Source organism: Ambystoma mexicanum, chromosome 4p (genome assembly GCF_040938575.1).
Source record: "Ambystoma mexicanum isolate Mex_15411 chromosome 4p, UKY_AmexF1_1, whole genome shotgun sequence".
NCBI classification, from domain to species: Eukaryota; Metazoa; Chordata; class Amphibia; order Caudata; family Ambystomatidae; genus Ambystoma; species Ambystoma mexicanum.
This window is the reverse complement of record NC_090927.1, coordinates 698,383,535-698,408,840: the sequence shown is the minus strand read 5'-3', so window position 1 is coordinate 698,408,840 and position 25,306 is coordinate 698,383,535. Positions and strand designations below refer to the sequence as shown.

General features: G+C 42.9%; 1 long non-coding RNA gene across 1 annotated transcript in view; it reads left to right on the top strand.

Moving 5' to 3' along the window:
• Positions 1–22,814, top strand: part of LOC138452611 (uncharacterized) — a 128,685-nt gene extending 105,871 nt beyond the window's left edge. Inside the window, exon 3 of the long non-coding RNA XR_011260262.1 lies at positions 22,712–22,814. This is a non-coding gene — a long non-coding RNA (uncharacterized lncRNA). The remainder of the gene's footprint in view (positions 1–22,711) is intronic.
• The last annotated feature ends 2,492 nt before the right edge of the window (positions 22,815–25,306 follow it).

Below are 25,306 nucleotides of genomic sequence, written 5' to 3'. Positions count from 1 at the left end.
ACATTCTGATGCTCAATGTCTGCTGGGAGGGGTACTCAACTTCCATGTGTCCGTAGTTGATTTCAAAAGGATATTGTGTGTTGTAACATTGAATTTGAAGCATGCTAGTGTGGGAAAGCAGTCAGAGGAGACCTCGACGGGCCTTCGGAGCACTCATCCACCGTAGCCGTGCCAACTTCCTGGTATTGGTGCACCTCAGGTAGGGTAATTGGGAGGACATGATGAACTCTGGAATGGGCTGGTGTTTGTAACAGTTGACACCCTGCAGTGTCTGGTCACAAATCACACTAGAGAAAGACTGTCAAAAGATATATGAGAGCAGTTCGCGGTGGCTACCAAGTCAATAGGGACATAAGGTTGCCGAATTGAATTTAGCGCGAGGTAGCAAACATACAGTGTGGAAAAATGACAGTGGAACACCTATGGAAAAAATCACAGCAGGTCGAAATTGCAGTCGGACACATGAGAGCAGTCCCAGTAGGGAGAATTTCATGGGGACACCTAGAAGCAGAAATGCAGCAGGACTCATGGGAATGAAATCGGCAGGACGCATAGTACAAGTATAACAATAGGACACCTGGGAGTAGTATAGGACAAGGTAGATTATTTTAGGGATACACTGCTATTTAAAATCCGCCAAAGCCGTTCACCCTTTATTGAAGTTTTATTTTTATTTATTTTTTGTGTGGCCATCGCTGGCCTCTTGTGTCACATATTTTGATAGTGTAGCATTAAGATAAAGCTGCAGTTAAAGCGGCTGCTTTGAGGCTATTGTGCTTTTAAATGACCTCACAATAGCATTAATAATGCACAATCATCACGCTCTTTGGTAACAATTGTTAGACAGTATAGCTGTGCACTTAATTATTATTATTGGATTCATGAAGTGGAAATCCCACAGCTCACAGTAGCTTCAAAGAGCCAGACAAATAGCACATTTTGAAATATTGCTTGCGTGATGCCCACAATCTGATCAAAACAGAACAGCATATCAGTTTCCATTGCTTACTTTCACGTTTTAATACTTGCTGTGCGTCTATGGAGTGACCGCTTTCCACCTCAATGTCTTGGTATCTGCGTTCTAATGGCATATACATCCATGCCTTTTTGTGCAATCGACGCTAGTTCCAACATATGTCTGTTGTTATGGAGAAAGGTGTGTGGGCGGACTGACAGTGGAAGGCGTGGAGCTGATCCATTTCTCCAGTGATTGAGTGTGTACAGTATGGAGAATGCATCCACGAGACCATCAAACTAAGCCAGGGCTAGGTTTCCTTTTTCAGATTACTGCAACTCAACAGTGACCAACTCACTAATTATATGGCAAAAAGCAATGAATAAGCAGGCAAAGAAACATGAGCATGAATAATGAAACTACATTCCTGCGGTAGCGGCCCTGTAGTTATGGTTAAGTTGCTCAACTCATAGGAAGAGCACTATAACTTGGCCCCTCCTGGACGAATCCGCACAAATCCCTGCAAGAAAAGTATATGGCCCCGACAGATTGATTTTGTGAAGTTTGGTGAGGTTTCGTGCAGGGGGTGCAAAGTTATAGGGGGGCGGGGTTCAAAATGTGTGTTTTTTCCATAGACACAATGGAAAATTAATTTTGCTCATGCCTACAGCCAGGATTTTCACCAAATATGTTGCAGGAGCGGCGGCTTGGTCCCAAAAGCGTGCTTTTGTAGATTTTACATTAATCTGTCCAATATTATTTTTAAAAACAGCCCAAAAGTAGCTAAAAAGAAATTAGTAATATCTGGGTTTGGACCGTGCACTCACTTCCCTGTTTGCTCTGCAGACCAAGTTCCGATTGTCCCAGGGCGTGACATGATGTCTGCGGAGAGCAGATATGATCGTCGATTGGACGGTGAAGAGCTTGAGTTGCATCATAGTTTACGAAATGCACGCCATGTTGGATCCGTGGACAGCGGTGTGGGGAAAAGCCTGGGAAACACATTTAGGGTTATTTGATGGTGAACAGAGGGACTGGAAAAAAGATAATATGAGGCTCTTTGTATAAGTGGAAAAGGAGCATAGGGCTGCCGCGGTAGTATGCAGACAGCACGGTAATCCTTGGACAGTTCACTGGACGGACAGCTTGAGAAACACATTTGGAGTTACTTGGTGATTGAAAGAGGGCTTGGTCAGGGTAGGGGAGTGGAATATAGATGATATGGGGATGTTTTCATAGGTGAAAGATAGGGTTGGCTATCCATTTCCATGTCTGCAGATGTTATTTGAGGGGGGAGTTCAGGGTTGTGTTATTCCAATATGTATTCTATGTCCTTCTTATGTATTGGTTAATTATGCTGTGGTGGTTGTGACCAGTGGCCACAACCATTATAATAATATACGTATAGTAATTAAATCTGGCCACTGGCTACAACCATTATAATAATATGTGTATAGTAATTCTAGGTAGTGTAGGGGTGGTATATAGTATTTGTAACATGGTGACATAATACAATTGAAGTGCAAGCAGTACTTATGATTGCTGTACAATTGAGGGTAAGGTTTAAATTGTTGTATGTGGTTATGAAGGAGAAATTGTAGCTTCATTCTCTCTGAAAAAAAACAGTATGATAAGTTAGGGAGGATAATTTTAAATGTTTCATTGCATAAAATCACACATATTCATGTACATTTTAGACCCTCATAATCAGAACATTCTAAGTACTATGTTTGGAACAACATTACTGTGTGTTCTGCATAGTTGCTGTTTCTGTTTGCATAAACATTGGGGCATTGGGAAAAAAAATCCATACAGGATTTTAAATAACAACTACTATATTTAGGTGAGTTTATGTTTGACAGTAAGTTTCTTTGAAGTGTGCTGTACTTAAAGAAATGTGTAAAGTGCACGTGTTGGAGTAAGAAGAATCGTGATGGTGTATTTGAATTGAAGTGTAATGAAGGGTATTTTTGAAGTAGTATTCTAACTGTTTTGCTTTTCAAAGGTAGCATTGTAGTATTATGGCTGTAGTTAGATACCAGTTGGCATATTCTTGCTGTTGATAGTTTTACAGGTCAGTGACTAAATTTAGGTTTAAAGAATATTAAGTAAGGATATTTTTGAAGTAGTTAGATGCCTGTTGGCATAGTCTAACTATTTTGCTTTTGAAAAGCACCATTGTACTATTTTTAAAGGTATTTTTGAAGTACTTAGATACCTGTATTGAAACTGTTTTGCATTTTAAGCAGCATTGCAGTACTGATGATGTCGTTAGATACCAGTTGACGTATTCTAACTGTTGATAGTTTTATAGTTCTGAAGGGTATTTTTGAAGTAGTTATATACCTGTTGGCATATTCTAGCTATTTTGCTTATCCAAAGTAGCATTGTTGTATTATAGATATAGTTACATACCAGTTGGTGTATTCTAACTATTGATAGTTTTACGGGTCAGTGGTTAAATTTAGTTTTAAGGAATATTAAATAGGCATTTGTTAGATTTGCTGGTAATCTCTGTTTTAGAGTGATGGGAGTGTTGTTGCATTTAAATCAACCACTTCTTTTTTTAATGTATGCAGTATAGTGACCTGCAGTGGTTGTGTCACCAGTGTGGTAGATTATGCCTATTGTTGTGAAGGTTTTCTTGCCAACAGATACTTACCCATGTGTGAAACTAGTAAGCTTGCAGTTGTTTTTGGTACTATCTGCATTGTACCTTAAACACATTAGTATTAGATATTGGCTAGGTGAGTTTATGCAAATGGTGGAACGATTGTCTCATTTGGAAAGAGTGCATAATATGGTATGATTTGCATTTTGCAACAGCTGATGAAATGGAATGGATTCACAATTTGGTATAGACACATACACAAATTGTTCACTAGGGATGTGCTCTTGTGAAATATGGTTGCAGAGAGTGCATGTATGTTTCCACATGTATGAAATCTAGATGATTTAATTTATAGGTATGTTTTTGGTTTCTAGTACTTGCAGTAAGTACATTATACATTTTTGTAGATCTTCCTGTGCGTTTATGGTGAATTGTATTGTTCCTCAAGAATAGTCCAATTATTGCCTTATTCCTGAGACGCTGTAAGTGATGTCAGGATTATTTGTGGCATTTCTATGAAGGATGAGCATTTGCAAACACAACTGGTCTGAGTCGTTCAAGTATATGTTTTGAACAATTAGTGGCAATTGGAAGAGAAGATTAATTGCTACATTTGCAAAGTAATTCACACCACTTGTGTTGGAAAATGTAAATGGACCAGAGAGTTCTGTTGCTGTGTCATTTGCTGGCCCTCCACTTGTTTTTTTAAAAGAAATATATCTCTTTCTATCTTCTGATGGATGTTTGCACTAGGCAGTTTTGTGGTTGGACTACTTGATGGAGTAGAAGTTGTTTTTTGTTTCTTTGGTGGTATTGTTGGGAGAACTTTTACAAGTTCTGTTTGCATTCATTTTGTTTTTAGAACATTAGCTTTTTTGATGAACCTGGTAGATATCTAGATGGGGTGTGTAGAGGTTATGTAATCTGTTATACTGTAGGATGCTAGGAATGTCAGATTTGACTTTGGGTGCATCAAAATTGACTAGGAATAGTCCTTCGAGTGTACATAGATGTGAAGGTGCTGCATAACTCATACCCTCTTTAAAGACTGTGCTGCCAATGTCATCAATGCCTGATCTAGGGTTATACCTTGTGATTTGTGAATAGTAAAAACATATGCAAGAGACAGAGAGAATTGTTCTCTGCATCCATACATGTCTTTAAAAAAAAGGAATTGTGCTCTTGAGCATCCGATTCTTTGACAAACTGAATGTTGTTTCATGTGGATATGTCTGGAAGCCAACAACTGTACCAATTGCTCCATTGACTAATCCTTGTTCTACGTCAAGGTTACGTTTAAGAATGACTCTGCAATAAGGACACAACATTAACTTTTTCTCCAATCCAGCTATGTTGGGGATATATTTTCTTTGCTATTTAGTCGTGCTGTTGCTTGTTGACACATAGGGAGTTTCATGCCATGCACTTCCAGTTTATCTGTGGAGTTAATATGCAGCATGGGTTGCATATCTTTTTTTGACATTGTCTTGTTGAGTTGACTTTAGCTTGCTACGGTTGGCATTAAGGACATGCATTTTATATTTTGTTGAGGTAATTGTTCCATGACATCAGGAGCAGATGTGCTATGCCCATATAGCTCATGGATTAGTCTACTATTTAAGATGGATTTTGCATCTTTAGTAAGGAGGCCACTTCTAATGCTTTTTTAAATATTAGCATTGGTGAGGTCTGCAGACAGATACATGTTTTGAGTTAGTTCTCTGTAGTGGAATTGTTCCCAGAAATTTACATTTCCTATGCTGGAAATTGTGTTGCAGCATTGTTTTTGTCCTAGTATTTTGAAAATAGGTTCACATTTTACTGGTGTTAACTGTAGGAGGTCTCTGAAAACAATAACATGTTTTCTTCCAAACAGTTCTTCGTAGTCCGGTTTTAGGACATCTTGCATTCTGAGGAAAATCAAAGCCAACATGAGGTTTGAAACCATGCTTACCTCATCTCTTAGAAACACTTTCATTTGTTTCAGAATTCTGCATACTTCATTAGCAGCTTCTGCTGATAATTTTCTGTATTCTCATTTATTTTGGTTTTCTACTGGAAGAAGCAGTAGTCGCTGTAAAGTTACACCTCCTATGTTGTAGGCAGCTAAAACTTTGGGGGCTGTTACAACAGCCGAAAGGTTGTTGTTTGTTATGTTTTGTAGAGATTTTCTGATGATTTTAATTAAGAATGTTTTTCCAGAACCAGCTTCACCACTTACATAGAGGAAGAGATTTATATTTTTGTACACCTCCAAGTTTTAGTTTCATGTTTAAACCATGTTCAATTTCTACAGTGACTTGTAGATAACTGGTGAGTTGATCATCATTAAGCTGTGATTTCCACACTGACAAGTCTTCGTCTGATTGTTTATATTGATACATGGTATTTTCTGCCTAAGTCATGGCTATTTCTGCTTCATTTAGAATGAGTGGTTCTCCAAGTAGTTGTTGGCTTCCTGTAAGGGAAGGTTGACTGCCATTAGGAGTATCTTTATCTAGTTGAGCTTCAATGTCTTCCTCTTGTTGGTGTTCATTGTCCAACATTTCTTTGTAGTGTTTGAAATTTACATTTCTTATACTGCTTTCATTAGCATTAAATGCAGTTTCAAATGAGTCATGGTTACGTAATAATTGTTCTTCTTTTCTCCATGGTTTAAAAAGTTGTAGTAGGGCCGTGTAATAAAGTTCCCTATGTTGTGGAGTTTTAAATGATAATTTTATGTGATTAATTAGCCCGGGTTTGGTAAGTTGACTAGGCTTCCTTCACAAGTTGAGACTACAAATTTTCCAGTTGTCTCATCTCGTTGGACGTTATTTTTGTAGGAATAGTTTTGGGCTATGTAGTACAAGCTCATGTTTTCCAAAGCAGTACTTCTGTTTGGATTGTATGTGTAAATTATTTTTTACAATGTCCTGGCTTTTGGGATCTTTTGTGGCTATTGTTTCTATGTCTTGGTAGGATTTTGGTACTCTTTTTCTTGCTGAAGCAGGGCCAATGTTTCGCCAGACAATGTGTTCAGATTTGCCAGATAAGGCTGTACCTGTTAAACGGTCTGCAGCCTTGTAGCACCTGCATTCTCTATCGGAGAGCATTTTTATACCAAAGGTGTACAATTTTTGGGACAGTGTTTTTTATCAGATGGTATGTCATCAAAAAGCTCTGTTGTCTTGGCTTTGGTGAGATATGATTTCTCTTGCACCAGCAGTGCCATTTTTTGCAATGTATTGTATGCTTATATTTGCATTCCACAAGATGGCAATGAGAGCATTTTAATCATTGATATACGTGCATGCATCATCCTTTTTAGTGTTGTATGTGTTTTTAGGAGATTTGCCTTATACACTGTGTCTAACATAAGACATGAAGCTGTTCACTTGTCCTTTTGCACAAAATGGTCTAGGGAAGCCAAAGCAACATTTGGTATAGTATTTCCCTTTGTTTGTATATCTCCCTCGGCAGTATTTACCACATTTATGTTTTTGGAAGCATAAAATTTGTGTGCGTAGATCACTATGTGTAGTTTCTGAAGGGATGTTGCAGGTTATGTATTTTTCTATAAACTGTAAAACAGTGGCATCACTGTCATGGCCACATTCTAGAGCATCTTCAATCCACAATTGCATGTGGATGTGTGGTGCTCCACCAGATTGATATTCTTTTCTCCAAAAGTAATGTTCTACTTCTCCAAGTAGAGGGGTAATTTTATTGCAAAGGAAGTGCAGCATGGCAATAGAGCGTTGGTGAAAGTACCTTGACCCATTGACAGGGTCAAGAGAACAGAGTTCTCCTGGTGTTTTTATATCTATGCCTTCTTTAGTTTGGTTTGCTATGTGTAATAAGTCGTGCAAGTCATCCCATGGATATTCTGCACAACTTAATGTAACACTCCATGTGGGTGGGACTAGGTTAGTTAGCATACAATGTACATCAGCGTGACATCCGAACCAGTCCTCTCCCCACCATCCTGAATGGTGGGGGGCACCACATGCATCCCTTACTAGGAGCCCCAGGCAGTGCTGCATGAGATGCATGAGATGCATGAGATGCCCCCCCTCCATTTGAGGTGGGGTGGGGGAGGTCAGGCCCCCCAATGGATGGGGCAGTAGGTTTTGGGCACCCTGGGGGCAGATTGGCACACTAATGTGCCCATCTGCACTAATGGAATGTTACGCTGACCTGATATCCCTGGGGGCGTCTGGAAGGCTCTGAGATCTGGAACCCTGGATGCCCAGTGCTGAATAATGAATCTGCAATTACAGAAGGGAGGATTTGTGATAACTGTCTCTAATGGGTGTATCTCCCACCTCCCTCTGACCGATTCCCTTCCCACTGGTTTTTTTTCTCACTTTCGTTATTTGTAGGGTGAGCTATCTGTCCTGTGTTTCTTGTGCAGGGGTGCTTGACATTTGTTGGCGAGCTGCCTGAGTTGCTTCACTGGTGCAGTATGCCTTCCTTTGGCCCAGGCCTGCTGTGACTCCGAATCTGCTGGTAGGCAGGTAGGTTTGTTAATTGTAAGTCTTTGTTCTGTTTATGGTGGGAATTGGTTAATGTCTTTATCTCCTTCTTTTCAGGTGCGAAGGTCTTGATGCTGGCATGCCGGATAGAGAGGCACATTTCTAGCTAAGAGAAAGCTCGAAGCGCATCGTTTCTTTTAGAGATAACCTGTGTTTTCTTCTTCTCCTCAGAGGCCGCTGTGGTGCTGCAAGTGGATGAGAGTGCGATCAAAAACAGGCCTCCGGGATCCGTTAAGGTAAGTACAGTGCTGTGCGGTTGTTTAATATTAAAAGCAAACCTGAATATGTCTCTTTTCCTTTTCAGATGTTTCTGTGGTGCTCCGGATGGAAGCGTGGTGTAGCGCGATGGAATTCAGGTAAGACTGATGGAATTCGATGTTTTGGAAGCACGCGTTCTAATATTGTTTTTCCCTTTCTGGTTATTGCAGGTCGCAATGTTCGAACGGCAGCTGTTATAGCGGTTCGCCTGAAGTCCTTAAGATACTACTCACAGGTGAGTGGTGTTTCTTCTTCTCTCGGTTTCCACAGATTGCAGCCCAGTTGAGATGCTGAGTGCTGGATGTTGTTTTCTCAGGTAAAACAGAATAATCTTGTTCTTGTTCTTGCAGGATTACAGGAAGATGCTGAAGACCAGGAGCTGGACACGGTGAGCGTCATGCTGTTGGTGGCAGAATAACACGATGCGTGTTCTGCAGTCAGGGTGTGGTTTATATAGCCCAGGTAAAGTCTAGGGAAAGTAGTTCCAGGCCTGCCACTGTTACGCTCACCTGGTATCCACGGGGACGCCACCCATCCCCTTGTTGGATGATTTGCACTCTCGAACCCTCTCCCGGTCCCTTGGTAAGGCCTCTGGTTAAAGATGGGTCTGCAATATAGGAGAGCTGGATTCAATACCAGATTGTCTTTATGTTTTCCCACCTCCCTTGGCCTCAGCTCCTTCCTCCCCCTTGGGCCTTCTCCTCACCTTAATATTGTAAAAGGTGGATTCTCCATCCTGCTCTTCATGTCAGGGGCGCGTAGATGTGGGGGGCGAGCAGCGACCAAGTTACTTCACTGGTGCAAGCCCCCTGTGGGAATCCAGGCCTGCTGCGACTCCGTAGGTTTTCTGCTTTACAGTCTTTATATGCAGTTCTTATGTTCCTCTTAGTTCAAATAATAATGTCTCTCTTCTTTCCTTCTAGGTATGCAAAGGTATTTTGGTGTTGTGATGCAGTTTGAATATGAGTATGGGCCGGTAGGCGAAAGCGCGGTGTGCACGATGCTGTCCGGTGAGCAATGCACGATGTGCAGTGCTGTTTCGCCTTTTATATTGCTAACCTGTGTCTTTTCTCTCCTTGCAGGTCACGATGTTCCTCGCCGAGCGCCGTGATGTTCCAGCAATCATACTGACCAGGAGATGACTACCAAGGTAAGAATTGTGTGGCTTTCTTTGTTCGGGAGGAAACGTGAGTAAACGCTTATTAATGGTGTCTTTCTTCCTCCTCTTTCCAGGTTATGGTATTCCAGGATGCATGCACTGCAGGATGATGGAGTTCGTACGTTCAGCGGAGTGGAACTGAAGTCGGCGATGGATTGAAGACAGGATACTATTCCAGGTAAGTTTCATAGTGTTCTTTCTCTCTCTGCAGGTCCTTGGTTTCAGGTAAGCTGGCATCAAAGAACTGGACATAGTGAGCGTTACGCTGCCCACAGCAGAATAGCACGAAGTGTGTTCTGCTGTTTGGGTGTGGTTTAAATAGTCTCAGGTAAAGTAGTCCAGGAAAAGCCTGTCCCAAGCCTGCCACACCATAAGTAGTCCAGGTAAAGCAGTCCCAGGCCTGCCATACCCAAACGACTAGACCACAAAGCTCAGTTCCTTGTAACTGAGCTATGTGTGTGCCTCCATGTTGGCTGAACCCCCCAAGTTAAATAGTCCCAAGTAAATAGTCTCATTCTAATGTTGGTCTTCATGATGGTTATGAGCCTGGCGCCAAAGGCTCCAGGACTGACTCCAAGAGAGTCTTGGATAAGGTTTTAAGGCCTTTGTCCTGGCCCTAACTGGAAGGCTGACTTGCCAGTGAGGGCCAGGATTAAGGGTCATGGTTGGGCTGGGTAATTCTGATGGAACCTTTTAATTAAGCGAGGTGCATCGATGTATTCACTAGGTTCCCATGATCTGTCTTGAGGGCCGTATCCCTTCCAATCAACTAAGTAGTATAGTTTGGATCTGGTGTATTTTGAGTCTAGGATATCCTTTACTTCAAACTCTGGTTCTCCGTCAACTAATACTGGTTTTGGTGGTGTTGTAACCCGAGTACCAGGTTGTACCGATTTCAGGAGTGATACGTGAAACATGCGATGAATCTGCATAGTGGGTGGTAGGGCTAATTTAACTGCAACTGGATTTATTATGGATTCAATAGAATAAGGTTGCAGATATCGGGGGCGAAAGTTCTGAGTCCTTTTTATGGACACATATTTTGATGCTAACCAGACCTTGTCTCCAATTTGATAGTCGGGGGCTTTACTACGATGTTGGTCAGCAAATTTCTTTTGTCTGTTCTTGGCTTGGAGTTAATGGTCTGCTGCTTCTTTGAAGGCCTGGGAAATAGCCGTATGTAGGGGTTTAATCGCTGGCATTTCCAAAGGGGTTGGGAGATCCAATTCTGAAGTACGTGGATGGCTTCCATATATAGTGTAGAAACGGGTTTGTCCAGTGCTGGTGTGTAATGAATTATTATAGGCTTATTCAGCTATCCATAACAAGTCCTTCCAATTTCTTTCCACTTGATGTTACATGCAACGTAAGTATTGCTCGAGGGTTTGGTGTGTTCTTTCTGTTTGGCCATCTGTTTGAGGATAGTGACTCGTGGATAGTCGAATGTCAATTTGGGCCATTGAACAGCATTTCCTCCAGAAGTTGGATACAAACTGACTACCTCGATCTGAGATCAAGACCAATGGAAAGCCATGTAGCAGTACGATTTCCTCCAAGAATACTTTTGCTAAACTGGATGCATTTGGAAGACCATTAAAAGGAATAAAGTGTGCCATTTTAGGGAACAAGTCTCCAATTACTAAGATGGTGTTGAATCCTTGACTGCGAGGTAGATATGTAATGAAATCAAGGGACAGTGTGTGCCATGGTGCGGGAGGAATTTCCAATAGTTGGAGAAGACCAGCTGCTTTCTTCTTTTGGGATTAGTTTTGTGCACACACACTGCAAGATTAGATAAATTGGATGATGTCTTTATGCCAGGTGGGCCACCAATTGCTTTGTTTTACTTTAGCTAGTGTTTTGGCAATTTCAGGATGACCTTCAATTGAAATAACCTGCTTTTGTAAATCTTTATTTGGCAGGTATAGACGGTTCCTAAAATATGGTAACTGGTCTTTAATGGTGTAATGTTCTCCTTGAGTACACCACTCTTGTGAGAGAGAGGGATCCATTAAGAGTTGGATCTTGTTTTGGAGTTCACCCTGTGTCAATGTTGTCGTAAAACCCAGGAGTTTGTCTTCTGGAATGATGGCTCGTGGATCTGGAGTTATGTATACCTTTTCATCAACACCCATGCGGGACAAGGCATCTGCCTTTCCGTTTTGGACTCCTGGCCAGTTAGTGATCACATAGTCATATTCAGCGAAGAAAAGAGCCCACCGCAGTTGACAGGATGATTGAGCCTTTTCTGTTTTTAGGTATTGCAGGTTTCGATGATCAGTTATGACTGTCACAGTATGTCTAGCACCAAGGAGATAGTGTTGCTTTGCCGTGAAGGCTGATTTTATAGCCAAGAGTTCTTTGTGATAGCATAGTTGAGTTCGGGAGGTAAGAATTGTCATGACCAGAAGGCCACAGGGTGTAACTGGCCAGTTCCTGGGTCCCTTTGTAAGAGAACAGCTCCCATAGCCATGCTAGAGTCATCTGTTTCAACTATATAAGGGAGGTCTGGGCGAGGATGCCGTAGAACTGGAGCAGAAGTGAATTTTTTCTTAAGTTCTTGAAAGGCCTTCTCTGCTTCTTCGGTCCAATGGAACTTTTTATTGTTTTTTCGCAATAGTGATGTAATTGCATGCACTATTTGGGAAAAATCTGCGATGAATCAGCGGTAAAAGTTTGCAAAGCCCAACATACTCTGGATTCCTTTAAATGAAGTTGGTGACGGCCAGTTAAGAATGGCATCTACCTTGTGCCTATCCATTCTGATTTATTTTGGTGTGAGGATAAATCTGAGGAATTCCACTGACATGAAAAGAGCATTTTCCGAGTTTAGCATACAGTTTAAGTTGGCAGAGTTAGTAAGGACGGAGCGGACATGCCTGAGATGGTATTCTTTTGTAGCAGAATACACTAAGATGTCATCAATGTAAACCAGGACGCATACGTTGATTAACTCCCGCAAAACATCATTCATAAAGTACTGGAATGCAGCAGGAGCATTGCAAAGTCCAAAAGGCATTACCTGGTATTCATACAAGCCGTATTCGGTATGAAAGGCAGTTTTCCATTCATCTCCTTTCTTCACAAAAACAAGATTGTACGCTCCCCTAAGGTCCTGTTTGGTATAGATTTGGGCGTCTTTGACTTGATCCAATAATTCGGGAATAAGGGGCAGAGGATAACGTTTTTTTACTGTGATCTGGTTTAATGCGCAATAGTCGATGCAAGTCCTCAAATCTCCTTCCTTTTTTGGTACGAAGAATAAGGGACTGGCTGCTGGTGATTTAGATGGGTGGATGAATCCATTTGCCAGGTACTGTTCAAGATAAGATTTCAAATGGAGGTTTTCTGGTTCGTTAAGTGAATAGATTAAGCCACAAGGAATTTGCGCACCAGGTATGAGGTTGATCTGACAATCGTAGGGCCTGTGCGGTGGTAGAGAATTGGCTTGTTCTTTCTGGAACATGTCTTGAAAATCTTGGTATTTATTTGGTAGAGTACTAGTTACACCTAGTACAATCGCCGCCGTACTGGGACTAGCAGATGTACATAAGTCTGTTTTCCCCATTTCTTGGTAATAACAGGTGCAAGCACAATCATCGGAAAAGGCCAACTTCTTGGCACGCCAATCTATTAGAGGGTTGTGAGCTGCCAACCATGGCATCCCTAAGATTAGTCGAAACTGAGGATCTTTGATGAGATCGAATGCAATAGATTCACAGTGTCCATCCTTGCACAGTAGGGTTAGTGCTGCTGTACATTGGGTTACTGGTCCGGAAGCTATTTCTGTCCCATCAACAGTAGTAACTTTTGCAGTAGTCGCCTTAGAGCATAAGGGAAGCCCCTTCTCTGCTGCCAGATCTTGGTCTACGTAATTCCCCACTGCTCCGCTGTCTATGTATGCTTCGACAGCATGCATCCAAGACTGTTGTTGGTGATTGATCAAAATTACTGGTAATGCAAAGTGTGAGATCTGTGGCTCATCCTGCTCGCTCAACAAGTGGACCTCTACGCCTGCCGGGCTTGGTAGTTTTCCGACTCCTTGTTATTATCTTCCTTCTCTGTGGCTCCAACAGTTCTCCTTGATGGTTTCACTGGACATTTTTTGAGGAAGTGGCCTGATTTTCCGCAATATAAGCATAATTGCTGTTGCCTTCTCTTGTCTCTTTCAGTTTTAATTAAAGGGGGCCGTACACCTCCGATTTGCATGGGTTCTACCGTGTTTTCCAATGTACGTGGAACATTATCCTTTGACCAGACATACACAGCTTGAGTGTCTCGTCTTATCCCATCCGCCATTCGGTCTTGTAATCTGTGATATAATTGCACCACAAGGTCGATGAATTCTGCACAGTCTTTAGGTGGGTAAACCACTTGAGCAAGGACATCCGTTAGTTTCCCTCGTAGACCCCGATGAAATAGTGTGGTCCTTTTTTCCTCAGGCTACCCAATTCAAAGACTAGTCTGTGTTGCTATATACATAAGCAAGTCTTGACTTGCATGACGGAGTGACAAAAGTTTGTTGTCTAATGCTTGGCCTTGGGTATGACGAGCAAAGAGTTTTTCCATTTCCATCTTGAAACCCCCAAAGTCATGTAACAACGGGTTATCCTGACTTACCAATGGTACCGACCAATCCGTAGCACTGCCACTCAGATATGACAAGACAAAAGCAACCCACACTTGGTCATTAGAAAAAGCCCCAGATCTGCAAAGGAAATGAAGACGATACTGGTTCATGAACGTTGCGTACTTCTTGGGGTCCCCTGTAAATCGTTCACGTGGAGCTAAAGGAACTGCCCCAGGAAGGGTTATTTGTAATGGATTGGTGGAAGAAGTTGGTACAGGTGCTGGCGGACTGTCCTGCCTGTGATTGGAGCAGTTGTCTACTTATTTCGTTGGTGGCAGGGGCACGTAGATGTGGGGGGCGAGCAGCAACCAAGTTACTTCACTGTTGCAAGCTCCATGTGGGAATCCAGGGCTGCTGTGACTCCGTAGGTTTGCTGATTTACAGTCTTTATATGCAGTTCTTATGTTCCTCTTAGTTCGAATAATAATGTCTTGCTTCTTTACTTTTAGGTATGGAAAGGTATTTTTGTGTTGTCATGCAGTTTGAAGATGAGCATGGGCTGGTAGGCAAAAGCATGGTGTGCACGATGCTGTCCGGTGAGTAATGTGTGATGCGCGGCCCTGTTTCACATTTATATTGCTAACCTGTGTCTTTTCTCTCCTTGCAGGTGGCGATGTTCCTCGCCGAGTGCCGATGTTCCAGCAATGATACTGACCAGGAGATGACTACCCAGGTAAGAATTGTGTGGCTTTCTTCATTCGGGAGGTAACGTGAGTAAACGCTTATTAATGGTGTCTTTCTTCCTCCTCTTTCCAGGTTATGGTATTCCAGGATGCATACGGTGCCGGATGTTGGAGTTCATAACTTCAGGTGAGTGGAACTGACATTGGCAATGGATTGAAGACAGGATACTCTTCCAGGTAAGTTTCGTAGTGTTCTTTCTCTCTCTGCAGGCCCTTGGTTTTAGGTAAGCTGGTATCAAAGAACTGGACACGGTGAGCGTTACGCTGCCCACAGCAGAATAACACGAGGCATGTTCTGCTGTTTGGGTGTGGTTTAAATAGTCTCAGGTAAAGTAGTCCAGGTAAAATAGTCCCAGGCCTGCCACACCACAAGTAGTCCAGGTAAAGTAGTCCCATGTCTGCCACTCCCAAAAGACTTGACCGCATAGCTCAGTTCCTTTTAACTGAGCAATGTGTGTGCCTCCATGTTGGCTGAACCCCCCAAGTTAAGTAGTCCCAAGTAAATAGTCACATTCTAATTTTGATCTTCATGATGATTATCGCCAGGCACCAGGACTGACTCCATGAGAGTCTTGGATAAGGTTTTAAGACCTTTGACCTGGCCCTCACTGGAATGCTGACTTGCCAGTGAGGGCCAGGGTTAAGGGTCATGACAGTCACACCCAAAACACTACACCACATGGCTTGCTTCTTAGAACTAGACTGTGTGGGTGCTTCTGTGTTGGATTTAAAGGGCCATGTACATAAATGGGACCTAGTTTGAACAGCCCTTCCTTCCTTCCTTCCTTCCTTCCTACATATGAGCCTGGTGCCAAAGGCGCCAGGACTGGCTCCAGGAGCCCTTTTGCAGTGGTTTTTAGGCCCTCAGGGGTCCTGGTGGGAGCCTGCTTGTGGCACAACTTGTGCCCCCTCACAGTGGTCATGACATGGAAGTTGGGTAAACAAAGAAAACATTGAAAATGGGAGGCTGCCTTTTAGGGGAGGCTTAGGCACACCCTAAACCACCAGGAAATGTTGTAATTGAAAGGGGGGTGGCCCTCTCCCCCCCCACCCAAAATGGAGTGGGGGCCATCTCATTCATCCCTCCCTGGGGGCAGAAATCTGCTCCTAGGAAGGGGCATCTGAACCCAACTGAAGGACTGCTGCATCCGATGCCCCCACTTATCTGCGCCCAGGAAGCGCTGCATGAGATGTCCCCCTCCATTTGGAGTGGGGGGGTGAGGGCCCCCTCCTTTACATTACAACATTCCGGTGGTTTAGGGTGCCCCTCAGCCCCCCTAAAATGCATTCTACCATTTTCAAATTTTCTTTTTGTTTACCCAACTTCCCTTGGGGCAGTTGGGCACATTAGTGTGACAATCTGCCCCCAGGGTGCCCAAACCCTACTGCCCGATCCATTTGGGGGCCTGTCTGACATTTTTCGGTGGCACTCTCCCACCCCACGCCAAATGAAGGGGGGGGCACCTCATGCAGCACTCCGTGGGGGCAGATTTCGGCCCCAAGGAATGTACACATGTGTTTTCACTGTGGGATGAGGTTCAGTAGACCACCAGGGATGGCTTGAAAGTGGGGCCATGATCGGAGAGTATTTGTTTTTGCTGGGGTGACCGTAGGTAAAAAATGTTTTTTGTTTCGTTTACAGCTTTTTCTACGCATGGAGCTGCAATGTTATGTGAGTACTTTTTTTTTAGTATTGTACGGTTAGGGCCCACTGTCAGTGGGGTGGGTCAGACTGGGGCTGGATTGTTGTTGGTGTGGATTGGACTGGGCTGTCTGGGGAGATATCTTCTAGGAGGGTATCTTCTTTCCAGAAATGCATGGGCTTCCCCATTTTCCTTGGTGGCTTCGACACCCTACGTCCAAATCTGTAGGTTGTCCACATGTGCAAAATTCCTGCAAATCTGCTGTGCCGAAAGGCCTGGGGTAACCCGTCTTTTAGGCTTTTCCCTTTGCGTCCAGGTAGGTGCACCCACACATGTGAGGTACTATTTTCGTGGTGACTCCTGTGGGAACGCGGGAAGGTAGACCATGTGGTGTTGGCGGCATGTTTTGGAGGGTGAGCAGAGTGCAATGTGCGACAATTGTGGTGTTTTTGCCACATTTCAGACTTTTTCGGGGGTTCTGGGTAATACATTCTTGATTTGTGCAAGTCAGACCTCTGTGGATTTTCACGGGTGTCCTCTTTTGAGAAATGCATGGGGTTCCCTGTTTTCCTTGCTGGCTTAGACAACCTAGGCCCAAATCTGTAGGTTGTCTCCCCAAACCCTTTGGGGGTTATAAGTGGTTTAGCCTTTTTCCTTTTGTGCCCAGGTAGGTGCATACACACATGTTGAGGTACTGTTGTCATTGGGACACCTATGGAAACGCGTGAAGGTAGGATATGTGGTGTTGGCAGTATGTTTCAATGGGTAAACCGAGTGAAATGTGCGCAAATTGTGGGGTTTTTGCCTCATTTTGGACTTTGCCAGGGGTTCTGGGTATTACATTCTGGGCCGATTTATGCAAGTCAGACCTCTGTGGATTCTCACAGGTATCCTCTTTTCAGAACTGCATGGGGTTCCCAGTTTTCTTTCGTTGCTTGGACACCCTAGGCCCAAATTTGTAGGTCGCCCACATGGACAAATTCTGCTGTGCCGAAAGGCTTGGGGTTAGCAGTGGGTTATCTTTTTCCCTTTGCGCCCCGGTAGGTGCATCCACACATCTGAGGTACCATTTTTGTTGGGACACCTGTGGGAACACAGGAAGATGGGACATCTGTTGTTGGCGACGTGTTTCGTTGGGGGACAGAGGGAAATGTCTCGGAAATTTAGTGGAAATAAACACAATTGTCAGACATTTCACTCTGGCCACCCACCGAAACACACCACCTACAACACATGGCCTACCTTCCCACGTTCCCACAGGTGTCCCGACAAAATCGGTACCTCACATATGTGGCACCTACCTGGGCACAAAGGGAAAAGCCTAAAACACGGGTAACCCCAAGCCTTTTCGCACAGCAGATTTTCAGGAATTTGGCTCATGTGCACACCATTTATTTATTTCTGTATTTATTTATTTATTTATATTTGTATTGAGCACTTGCATCCCAGAGGCATGGAGGCACTGTTACAGGAAATTGCACGTAAGCTTGATTGAGTGGTTACAAAACGACAGGTGGTCTCTTGATTGCATATACATTGGTGATAGCAACATAAGTAAAAGGAGGAAATTCATAGCTAGCATAGCTAGCATACATAAGTCATCATTGCAATAGGGTGTGAATTTGTTTTCACAAAGTAGCTAGCATCTGGCCACAATACGGCGAGATGTACAGAGTAGACAACCAGACAAAACGCTTTGTTTTGATCGCTTTGTGGAATGCCACGTGGGAGTCGATCATCCTCGGGTGAGTGGGAAGGGCATTCCAATGTGAAGCAGCCATTGTGGGGAAGCTAGTGCCCCCGGCACGGACTCTTCGTGTCTTGGGAGTGGTAATTTTGTTGGTACAATCCTTTCTCAAAGGTCTAACAGATGTGTGTTTGGCAATTATTTGGACCAAGTATAGGAGTGCCAGATCGTGGAGGCATTTATGCATGAGGGAAAGGGTTTTAAAAACATTCTCTCTTTGACGGGGAGCCAGTGAGCCTGCCTTCTTGATTCAGAGATGTGGTCTTTCCTTGATGTTCCTGTGGCCACCCTAAGGGTGTTGTTCTGAACAAGTTGGTGTTTAGCCAAGTTTTTACGGGCGGTCTCTACAAGGAGGGCATTGCAGTAGTCAAGTCTTGATCCAATTATTGCCCTAGCAATGGTAAGGCAATTCTGCCCAGATAAGAAGGGTCTAGCTGCATTGAGTACTTTTGAGTAATAGGCTGATGAGGAGGCAATATCATTGACCTGTCTTTCCATAGTCAAATTCAAGTCGTGGTAGACGCCAAAGGTCTTGACTTTATGGGTTACCTTGATGGGTATATTATCGACAGTGAAGGACATGTATTGCTTGTCAAGATTACCCAAGGTGGTGGGTGATCCGATTAACGGAAGTTCGGTTTTCTTGCTATCGAGGCATAACCACTTATCTGCCATCCATGACCGGATCGTGGAATAAATAGTAGTGAGGGTGTTCATGTCTGCATCGTAGTCACCAGTAAGTGGGATAAGCACCTGTATGTCATCCACATAGTTGTTATACAAGATACACAGGACGTCAAGGATGCTGAACAGGGGCCTTGTGAATAGGTTATAGAGAGTGGCGCAATGCAGGAGCCCTGTGGGACTCAACATTTGATGTGGCTTGGTGTGGCACATGCTGAATTGGAAAAGACTTTCATGGCCTTCTCTTGAAGAAAGGAAGTGATCGAGGCACATGCCTTAGAGGAGAAGTTAGCCGCAGTAGAGAGATGGAGGCAAAGTGTGTTGTGATCCACCAAGTTCAATGCAGCAGATAAGTTGAGGAGCAAAAGGAGAACAGGTTTGCATGTGTCTCTGAGGTCGTCCATTTGGTTTTTAAGGTCTAGGAGAGCCGTTTCAGTGCCATGTCATGGGCAGAATCCAGACTGCCAAAGTCTGAGGAGACAGTTGTCTTCTAGAAATGTTTGGACCTGCAGGTGGCTGCTTTGTTCAGAATTCTTAGTAGGAATGGTACAGTGGTAATGGGCCTGTAGTTCCCCTGAACCGTTGGGTCAAGGGCTGGTTTTCTAAGGAGCGGCGTACCCAGGCTTCCTTAAGTCCAGTTGGGACGTGGCCATACAGATTTGGGCCTAGGGTGTCCAAGCCACTAAGGAAAACTGGGAACCCCATGCAGTTCTGAAAAGAGGACGCCCGTGGGAATCCACAGAGGTCTCACTTGTGCAAATCAGCCAACAACACATTGCCTACCATCCCGCATTCCCACAGGTGTCCCGACAAAAACGGTACCGCACATGTTTGGGGGTACCTACCTGGGCGCAAAGGGAACAGCCTAAAACACAGGTAACCCAAAGTCTTTTCACACAGCAGAATTTCAGGAATTTGGTTCATGTGCACACAATACAGATTTTGGCCTAGGGTGTCCAAGCCACCAAGCAAAAATCTTCCTTAAAGATCTCAAAGCTCAAACCTCTCAAAGCTCTATTAGATCTAATTATATTAGACACCACCATCACAGCAACATTCATAGCAGATGATCTAAATATACATTGCCTACTGAAATCGAATGAAATACTTTCGACCACAGACGAACGATGGACATTCCTAATGGCTAGTAGGCAAATGGTCATGCTAAACGGTTCAATGGAAAATGCCTAATAGCATCCTGGCGATCGCAATGCCCTCCAAATCCTTAAAATATCCATCCATATACCACCAAAGCGCATGTAACAGGAGGATGAAACCGTCTTCGCTGGAACTTCGATCAACTAACGAAATTAAATGAAATTATTACAACTAAGCCACCTATTTTACCCAACTCCAATGGTTAATGTGTCACTGCCGTGAAACTGTTTAGGGAAGTGTATTCAAGAGCGAATAAACCAATATTTGAACACAAACATAGTTTTGACCAAGAAGTCCAGAATCTTGTCTTTTCTCTGTCTTTAATTACTTTCGCCTATTCTCTCGCCCATCATTAGCTAAAAGTTGGAAAATTATTTACATTCATTTTGTTTTCTTCCTTACTCTTCTCCTTTCACTTGCTATAATTTGAAAGAATATATACATATATATATGTATTTTGTATGTTTCTGTTATTTTAAGATTCAAGTTATTTTATTTCTTTGTCTAAAATGAATTACTGGAAATTGTTGAAAAGTACTTTATTCAACTAGAACAATACATTAAAACCATTTAAAAAATGTTATCTTTCAGTTGAACTACCCTGGATCATCATGCAGGCTTGGAAGCAATTAAGGTTCAATTCAAATAGGTATACCCGAGAGAGAGAACCTCAATGGTGAATGCACTGAGATGGCTAACCCTATTGATTGACTCTTCAAAAGGTTGAAGTGCAAAGCAAACATTAGACAGCAATTGCCAGTGAAACAGTATAACAAAATGCCCAATCTAGAGTTCTGCTGTGAGTCTTGCAGTGAAATACAATATCATTGCACATCTCAGTTATCCTGCCCAACATGTGAAAAGCAGGTTTCCAATGAGAGGCCACTTCGGAAATCAGGTGGCACATCGACAACTTTTGCCACGCCTGCAATTGGTAGAGTCCAATTATTGTATAGTAAAGCCTGGCTGAAATGCAAGCTGATCTTCTCGAGGGACAGAGTTGCCATTTCATTCACAGGCTGCCAATTTATGATAACATTTGTGACAACCAAATAAAGGTCATGTGCCAGTAAGGAGCATACATTGTATTGCCAACTCGTAAGGCAGCAAGGACATGCGATCCATTATAAGCCGTAACTCAACCCAAATTCAAATGACAAGGTCTTAGCCACTATGCCTCCACCTCCTCCACCTTCTTCTAGATGGCAACTCATGTGTGGTCTCTGCCCCAACATTTTTACATGCACAATGTAAGTAAATTTGCAATTGCTGTTTTGGGTTGAAGACGTATTATATCTTGACATGGGTGTACTGTTTGGATTATAATGCTATCATACAAGTTAAGTTGTTGGAGAGGCTTTGGAAGTGGGAATATGTCTAAGTTATTAGTGACAGCACGTGATGGCAGTTGGTTATTGTCAAGCTTTGTATTGAAGCTTTGTATTGAAGGCTCAGTTATTTTCTATTCATGTTCTGTTGTTAAATATAAGGCTAATTGGAACCAAAGGGATGCCTCATTGTCCTCTATTTTGTAGGCCATATCTACTATTTTTGTGCTCCTTTTATAAAAAAAAGGTCTGTAACAACAGACACATACTTGGTCTGGTATTTCAGCGGTTGTGTTTTGAAACATTGCTATTTCTTTTTTGTATGTGTGTGTTAAGAGGTTGGTGTTCGTAAAGTTTTCACTCATGCTTTCTAAAGTTGCTGAATTATCGAAGAGCTCTTCAGTTTCAAAATATTTACTTTGGATGTTGTTTGTTGAAGGAGTTCTTTGGCTGTTCCATGTAGGAGGGTATTATTTAAATGTTGCAGTTGTAAATTAGTATAGTCTCTCCACAAGATTCCCTGTAGTGGAATGGTGTTTTGCTAACATAAACGTGGAGGTTAAAGATGTGTAGAACATGTTTGACTGGTACATGGTGTGTGGAGGTTTAATATGTTGACAGTGGATGCATACTTGCAAACATGATCTGTTGCAATATGTAGGTACTTATAAAGTCTTGTTTTTTTTGCTTTGCATTCTGGGAGTTGTAGTTGCAGTTTTTTCATTAGAAACATTGGACAACAAGTCCCAGAATGTAGAGAACAAAATAGGACTGGGTAAGCACATGTAGATTGGAACGGGTCATGTTAGCAAGTATGCATGTACTGTCAAGATATTAAACACGCACACACTAAGTGACACTTAAAAATGTTGTGGAAATCATTTGCATCTGCTTTTTGTTTCTTTTCTAAAGAAGTAATACAGTGATGTTTGAAATGCATACATGCTTTTTTCAATTTTAATTGAAATGGTCCTAAAAAGATATTTTTTTAAAATGCAAAGCATTTTCCCTTTCATATAAATGTTATACTTTTGAATCGTCTAGTGTCCTATGTTTTTTTTGTTTGTTCACATTCTGGGAGTTGTGGTTACTGGAGCTTTATCCTTGCCCATTTTACCAGGGTCAATTTCTCTGATTTCGATTAAATATACTACTGACAAGGGAAGTTATGTCATTAAGCTCTCTCCTACTGGACCCTCTGATAGGCATATGCGGTTTTTGTAAAAGCTTTGAAATAGTTCAGACGCTGAGGCATATACTAGTAGTATGCCCAGCTCTGGTTGTTATCCGCACAAAATTTCTTAGTCGATTTTTAATAAAAGTTTCTGTCTTCCCCAGATGATATTTGGAGCAGGATGAACTCTGGCAGGGAAACATTTTTAACTACAGAGGTATTAAGACAGTTGGACACACTGGGCTTCTTAACTCTACATTGTTTTTTCTACATTGGGACCTTAATCAATGATTTTATTGCATATGTCTTTGTGAGCATGTGTATCTTTTATATGATAAACTTTTCTATAACATGTATTTAAATTGCGAAAGCTTATTCATTCTGGAATTTTATGTATTTGCATTTGTGCATTGCTGTTGATACATTTGAAAGATCACATTTTAATTGAAGCAAATAAATAAATAAATATATGTGCACAGACAGGTTTTGAATGAGTAAGTGTGTTTTACGCATCTTTATGTTAGTGTAAGAGTGAGTATGTGTGTGTATGCATTCATGTGTCTGAATATGTGGGTGTTTGAATGCAATGTGCACATGTGTCTGTGGCAGCAGGGGAATGGAGCTGCTTACAGTAATGGGGTTTATCTTCATGAAAGTGATCTACAGTGAACATTATTGGCAAAGGGCGGGAGTCTGCAACCTGCGACTCTCCAGATGTTTTGGACTACAGCTCTCATGACCTCTCACCGGTGACTATGTTGGCAAAGTCTAATGGGAGTTGTACTCCAAAACATTTGGAGAGCAAAAGGTTGCACACCGCTGGTATAGGGTGTGAACTGTGGGTGGTTGCAGCTTCATGAGAGTGAATAACAGTGACCATTACTGGCATATATATTTATAATATGCGTGTAGCCTCATGCAAGTGATTTACAGTGATCAATACTGGCATAGATTGACTCCAGCCGTATGCAAGTGTTTTACCGGAATCATTATTAATTACGAAGATTGATTGTACCCAAAGCCTCATGATTGTGGTTTTTCGTAACCAGACCGTTACTGGTGTAGATTAGATGCAGCCCCATATAAGTGATTTTCAATGATCTTTACTGGCATGGATTGTGGCCACAGCATCTGGCACGTGGTTTATGGTGATTTTTACCAGAATTGATTGTGCTGAAACCTTGGGCAACCATACCTCAGTAACAATTACTGGCAAATGTAGACTGTGGCCACAACATCATGAGTGTGATTTGCAGTAACCAGACCATTACTGACATAGGGCCTCATTCCGAGTTTGGAGGTAGTCATGGCGCTATTAGCACCATGGCTGCTTCCAAACCCGGGTCCGGGTCTGGTCTGGTGGAACGGGGACTTACCGGGACATTCCGACCTGTGCGGACCCGGTAAGTCCCCATTCAACCAACCATTCCCCATTCCCATTTGAGCCCTTATATATGGGGAAGGTGCCAATAACGGGCCCGCGAATAGCAGGCCCGTTATTAGCGCCCTGGTCCCTTAGCGGGACCCGCAAAGGACGTGTGGTCAGACCACACGTCCTTTGCGGGTCCCGCTAAGGGAACTCAGAATTGGGCGGTAAGCGTTTAACGGCACTGGTCTCCTTACCAGTGACCGTTAACCCTTACTGCCCAACTCAGAATGAGGCCCATAGATTGGATGCAACCTCATGTACGTGACTCACAGTGACCTTTACTGGCATGGTTGCTTGAAGCGTACCTTTCCGCCTGACTACGAGTTCCCGTAGCGCCATGGTGATTTTTACGCCTGCTTTTTGCAGGCGGAAAAATCCATGGCGCTACGGGACTTGTTGTTAATTATGCCACCGTAATTTACGGTGGCGTAATTAACGCCTTCCCCACTCCCATTATACCCTATTGGGCAAAAATGGGAATGGGGAAGGGTAAATGGGGATTGGGGACTTACCGCCCCGCCAACCTCGGAATGGGGCGGTAAGTCCGCCAACCCCCATGGCGGAGTTGGCAGCTTAGCGCCATGGACCATGGTGCAAATTGCCATGGATTTCCGCCAGGGTCGTAATGAGGGCCTCTGGCCAGACAGATCACGTAATGTGTCGATACTGTACAGGGTCATCATCCCTTCTCACAGGCAAATTGCGCAGTAGGTAGAAATCAAGCATCTGCACAGATGATGGTCTGCACCTGTTGATGACTTCCCTGTATTCAAGATGCCTCCATCACTTAGGAGGTTATTCTGTAGAATCTCCACATCGGTTGTGCCCACATTGCTCACAATGCTTTCAACATGTGTCTGTGATGTACTGACCATTGAATCCATTAATACTGATCTTATAATCCTGGCTCATTTGGCAAAATGTAGCTGGTAGATGTCTTTCTTACTGCCTAAAGTCTTTCTCTAATTGATGTTTCAAGTGCTGCAGCAAACATTCTTTCATATTTGCACAGTCTCTACTAATTGTGATGTTTGCTGCAGATCCACCACCAATGGCACATTCAGATGACAAGCAAGCAATTTTTCCTTAAAACGCAGGTCCATAAAGGATGCCAACAGGTACTCAATGTTACCTTTCAATGGAGCACATTTTATCAAGTGGCTTTGAAAGTGGCTGTTAAGCTGCACCTTGGAACGTTGATTCCCACTACTACTTTTATGATATCATCATACTTCAATTACAACTGGCCCATTAAGCCGGACACTGACCAGCATATTGTCTGCAACAAGGATGTTGTGTCTCCTACCATTGACAATCATTGTCTACCATT